Raw genomic sequence first — 6000 nt, 5'->3', positions numbered from 1 at the left:
AAGGCTTCCTCATTGTGTTTCCCATGGGGCTCAGGAGAAGTGAATCTGGGTGGGCTGAGTGAGTGATGACAAATGAATGAATGGATGGATCCACAGGGGTGTGAAGTGGCTGTGATGGTATGTGACGAGTGTCAAGTACAGTGAGAAATTTCGGAGAGCTATTTTGGCCTTTCTGCTCTAAGCCACACTTGTGGCTACTGTGTGAAGACACTGGTGCACCATGTGGCAGCTGTGCTTGGAGCACAGGATGGGGATTGAGCAGGGTCCCAGTGGTGAATCAGGGCTGTGAGGGTAGGAGGAAGAAGGGGTCTATTCTTTTGCTGATGCCAAGCAGAAAGTCCTCCACACTGGCTGTAACTGTTTTACTGTGTGCTCCAAGCCTGTGCCCTGGGACCCACCATAGTGAGGAGATCCTGGGAAAGAGGAGGAACCTGCAAAGGAAGAGGAGAAGGAGCAGTCAGGAAGGCAGGAGGACCAGTAGGCAAATGAGCCAAAGAACCATGTCAAAGAATGTTACTCTGTGTGACATGCTGATGCTCAACCGAGACAATGGCGGTGGGACCTGATGGTGGGTTAGCAGAGTGGAGATCACTGGTGACCTTGAATGAGCAGGTCCAGGGGATGGTGGGATGGAGGTGGGATTAGAGTGGGCTCAGGAGGGAGTAGGAAGGGAGGCAGCCCACAGTGTGCTGGGAGCTGTTCTCTGTGTAGGGCTCTGTGCGTGGAGGCTGTGGGCCCCCATGGTGTTGGGCTCCTGGGCCCCCAGCACAGTTTACGGCTTTGCAGGGTCTCATGTGGCCATTGCTAGACCCTCCCCAGACCCTCAGAAAGCCATCCGCAGGGCTGCGGCTCCTTCCTCCTGAAAGGGGCTGTCTCCTCCTCTTCTCCCAGCCACCTGCCCATCTCCAAAGTCCATGCAGCCTCGCCCAGCCTCCCTGGGAGTCAGACAGTTTGGGTGCACCCTCCCACAGCCACATTGGTTCTCTGGTGCCTCTGGCCTTGTTGGAAGTGTCTGTCCCTCCACTCCTTGGCCAAGGAAACCCTGGCTGGGAGTCCTACCACCCACCTCTGCAGGACCCTGTCAGCCTCAGCTGAGAGCTGGTCTCTGATATACTTCCTAAAGGGATGGATCAGCCCAGAGAGACCCCATGACTACCCAGTAAAGGCCCTCTTATCACTGGAGGAGCAGTCTGGGCTCCCAGGGGAGGCTCAGCAGACCACTGGGCCAGGTCACACTGGGCAGACCTGGGGCTCTGAACTGGCCTGTCGATGTTGGGTGGGTAGGAGCTCAGACTTTCCAGGACTGTCTAGCCCCGACCAGAGCTCATGGTCTGATCACTTTGTCATCAAAGGCCTGGGCGGCGATTCCATTCAGCTGTGCACTTCATTGGCCAGGGCACCGGCCCTTTGTGATGGGACTGGGCTGGCACCAGAGTGTGGGACGAGGGACGGCTGGCAGGGAAATCAGAGCAGCCCTGCTGCCACCCGCTCCGGCTTTCCGCTGGTGATGCGTAAGAGGATTAGGGCTCAGAACTCAGAACAAGGTGCTTTTATTCTCAGGACTGTATTCTCATTGGCTTACAGAACCTTAGAGACAGGAAAAAAGTTGAGGAGGGACCACCAGATTTCTCACACTCCAAGCCTGTTCTTTGAAGGAACACAGGGAGCCCCAGCCCCACAAGTGGGACGGATGGGCTGGGATTACCTTCTTGAAGGCTCTGTCACTCATATATCTGGTGTCTGGCCTGGGTTAGACCAGACAGCTGTAGGACGGCCCAGCTGGGGCTCCTTGGACTTCTCCCGCTGTCTCTCTGTGGTCTTTCCACTTGGTTTCTCCAGTAGAGCATCTGCAAAGCAGCCAGATCTTATGTAGCTGTCAGGGCTCTAAAGGGACATGTCTGGCAGAGAGCCAGGTGGAAACCAATTGCCTTTTTTTTTTTTAACCTAGGTTTGGAAATCACATAATGTCACTTCTGCCGTCCTCTTGGTCAAGGCAATTACAGAACTCATCATAGATACCCCCACCCCCACATCACCTCCTATTGCAGTGTCAACATCATATTGTAAGGAGAGCATTCGGAAGGTGATATATATGTCTATGTCAATGAGTCTGTTTCTGTTTGAAAATAAGTTCATTTGTATCATATTTTAATTCCATATATAAGTGATATCAAATATATGTCTTTGTCTGACTTACTTCATTTAGTATGACAATCTCCAGGTCTATCCATGTTTCTACAAATGGCACTCTTTTGTTCTTTTTTTAATGGCTAATATTCCGTTGTATATGTGTATCATATCTTCTTTATTCTTTTGCCTGTTGACAGACATTTAGGTTGCTTCCATGTCTTGGTTATTGTGAATAGTGCTACTATGAATCTTGGGGTTCCAGAGTCTTTACAAATTAGAGCTTTTGTATTTTCTGGATATGCCCCCAGGAGAAGGATTGGTGGGTAATGATAAGTCTATTTTTAGTTTTTTAAGAAACTTCCTGGGAGTTCCCGTCGTGGCGCAGTGGTTAACGAATCCGATTAGGAACCATGAGGTTGCGGGTTCGGTCCCTGCCCTTGCTCAGTGGGTTAACGATCCGGTGTTGCCGTGAGCTGTGGTGTAGGTTGCAGACACGGCTCGGATCCCGCGTTGCTGTGGCTCTGGCGTAGGCCGGTGGCTACAGCTCGGATTAGACCCCTAGCCTGGGAACCTCCATATGCCGCGGGAGCGGCCCAAGAAATAGCAACAACAACAAAAAAGACAAAAAAAAAAAAAAAAGAAAAGAAACTTCCCTACTGTTTTCCATAGTGGCTGCACCAGTTTACATTCTCACCAACAGTGTCGCTTTTCTCTTCAGTATTTGTTATTTGTAGATTTTTTTGGTGATGGCCATTCTGACTGTTGTGAGGTTTGGATTTGCATTTCTCTAATAATCAAAGATACTGAGCCTCTTTTCATGTGCCTGTTGGCCATCCATATGTCTTCGTTGGAGAAATGCCTCTTTAGTAGGTCTCTGTCTCATTGCAGTTTGGATTTGCATTTCTCTAATAATTAGTGATACTGAGCAACTTTTCATGTGCCTGTTGGCCATCTGTATGTCTTCTTTGGAGAAATGTCTGTGTAGTAGGTCTTCTGACCATTTTTTGACTGAGTTGTTTATTTGGCTGTAGCATGCATTGGCTTGATGTGGGATCTCAGTTCCCAGACAGGGCTTGAACCCGGGCCTCAGTGGTGAAAGTGCTGAATCCTAAACACTAGACCACCAGAGAACTCCCAGTTTGTTTTTTTGATATTGAGTTGTGCGAAGTCTTTGTATATTTTGGAAATTCATCCCTTGTCAGTCACATCATTTGCAAATGTTTTCTCCTAATCCATACGTTGTCTTTTTATTTTGTTCTTTTTTTTTTTTTTTTTTTGGCCATGCCTGTAGCATGCAGAAGTTCCAGGGCCAGGGATCAAACCTCAGCCATTGCCCTGACCCAAACCACAGCAGTGAAAACACCTGATCCTTAACCTGCTGAACCACCAGGGAACTCCTTCATTTTGTTTACAGTTTCCTTTGCTGTGCAAAAAAAAGCTTAAGTTCAATTAGGTCCCATTTATTTATTTTTATTTTTATTTTCATTACTCTTGGGGACAGGTCCAAAAAAATATTGTTACGACTTATGTCAGAGTGTTCTGCCTATATTTTCCTCTAGGAACTTTATAGTAGCTGGTCTTATTACATTTAGGTCTCTAATCCATTTTCAGTTTGTTTTTATATATGGTGTTAGAGAATGTTCTTTTTTTTTTTTTTTTTGTCTTTTTTTTGCTATTTCTTGGGCTGCTCCCTCGGCATATGGAGGTTCCCAGGCTAGGGGTCGAATCGGAGCCGTAGCCACCAGCCTACGCCAGAGCCACAGTAACGCAGGATCTGAGCCGCGTCTGCAACCTACACCACAGCTCATGGCAACGCTGGATCGTTAACCCACTGAGCAAGGGCAGGGACCGAACCCGCAACCTCATGGTTCCTAGTTGGATTCGTTAACCACTGCGCCACGATGGGAACTCCGAGAATGTTCTAATTTCATTCTTTTACATGTAGCTGTCCAGTTTTTCTCAGCACCATTTATTGAAGAGATTGTCATTTTTCCACTGTATATTCTTGCCTCCTTTGTCATAAATAGATTGGCCATAAGTGAGTGGGTTTATTTCTGGGCTTTCAGTCTTTTTCTATTTATCTCTGTGTCTGCTTTTGTGCAAGTACTATACTATTTTGATGACTATAGCTTTGTAGTATAATCTGAAGTCAGGGACCACAATTACTCCAGTTCCATTTTTCTTTCTCAAGATCGTTTTGGCTATTCAGGGTCTTGTGTGTTTCCATGCAAATTAAAAACTCTTTTTGTTCCAGTTCTGTGAAAATGCCATTGGGAATTTGGTAGAGATTGCATTGGATCTGTAGATTGCCTTGGGTGTCACAGTCATTTTAAAAATATTGATTCTGGAGTTCCCGTCATGGCGCAGTGGTTAATGAATCCGACTAGGAACCATGAGATTGCTGGTTCGGTCCCTGGCCTTGCTCAGTGGGTTAAGGATCTGGCGTTGCTGTGAGCTGTGGTGTAGGCTGCAGACGCAGCTCGGATCCCGCGTTGCTGTGGCTGTGGTGTAGGCCAGCGGCTACAGCTCCGATTCGACCCCTAGCCTGGGAACTTCCATATGCCACGTGAGCGGCCCAAGAAATGGCAAAAAGACAAAAAAATTAAAATAAAAATATTGATTCTTCCGGAGTTCCCGTCGTGGTGCAGTGGTTAACGAATCCGACCAGGAATCATGAGGTTGCGGGTTCGGTCCCTGGCCTCGCTCAGTGGGTTAAGGATCCAGCATCGCCTTGAGCCGTGGTGTGGGTCGCAGACGTGGCTCGGGTCTGGTGTTGCTGTGGCTGTGGCATAGGCCGGCAGCTACAGCTCCGATTCAACCCCTAGCCTGGGAACCTCCATATGCCGCGGGTGCAGCCCTAGAAAAGGCAGAAAGACCAAAAAAAAAAAAAAATTGACTTTTCCAATCCAAGAACATGGTATATTTTTCTATCTGCTTTGTTTTATCAGCATCATCTATCAGTTTCTTTCATCAGCATCTTATAGTTTTCAGAACACAGGTCTATTGTCTCCTTAGGTAGTTTTATTTCTAGGTATTTTATTCTTTTTTGATGTGACTGTAAAGGGGATTGTTACCTTAGTTTCTCTTTCTCTCTCTCTCTCTTTTTTGGCTTTTATAGCAGTACCCGTGGCATATGGAAGTTCCTGGCCTAGGTAGAGGTCAAATTTGAACTGCAGCTGCCGGCCTGCACCATAGCCACAGCAACACCAGATCCAATCCATGTCTGTGACATACCCTGCGGCTTACTGCAACGCCGGATCTTTAACTCACTGAGCAAGGCCAGGGATCAAACCCCACGTCCCCATGGATACTAGTCGGGTTCCTAACTGAGCCAGGACAGGAACTCCAGTTTTTCTTTCTGATAGTTTTTGGTTGGTGTATAGAAATGCAACAGGTTTCTGGGTGTTCATTTTGTATCCTGCAACTTTAGCAGATTGATTGATGAGCTGAAGCAGTTTTCTGGTGGCATTTTTAGGATTTAGGATTTTCTATATATAGTATCATGTTCTCTGCAAACAGTGACAGTTTTACTTCTTCCCTTCCAATTTAGATTCCTTTTATTTCTTTTTCTTTTCTTTCTTTTTTTTTTTTTTTTTTTTGGAGGGGGGTTTTTTTAGGACTGTACCCACAGCATATGGAGATTCCCAGGCTAGGGGTTGAATTGGAGCTGTAGTTGCTGGCCTACACCACAATCACAGCAATGCCAGATCTGAGCCACATCTGCAACCTACACCACAGCTCACCACAACGCTGGATCGTTAACCCACTGAGTGAGAGCAATGATCTTCTGCCAGAATGTCCCCACCCGATGCAGGGCAGAAACCACCGGGAAATCACAGGGTTCCAGCACCCCCGCTTCAAACAGTCACC

This window comes from Sus scrofa, chromosome 13 (assembly GCF_054392235.1).
Source record: "Sus scrofa isolate SSC_HxYL_T2T_F1_AM1 chromosome 13, Sscrofa_HxYL_maternal_Yorkshire_Landrace_v2.0, whole genome shotgun sequence".
NCBI classification, from domain to species: Eukaryota; Metazoa; Chordata; class Mammalia; order Artiodactyla; family Suidae; genus Sus; species Sus scrofa.
The sequence above is the reverse complement of the archived record's forward strand: the minus strand, read 5'-3'. Positions refer to the sequence as shown.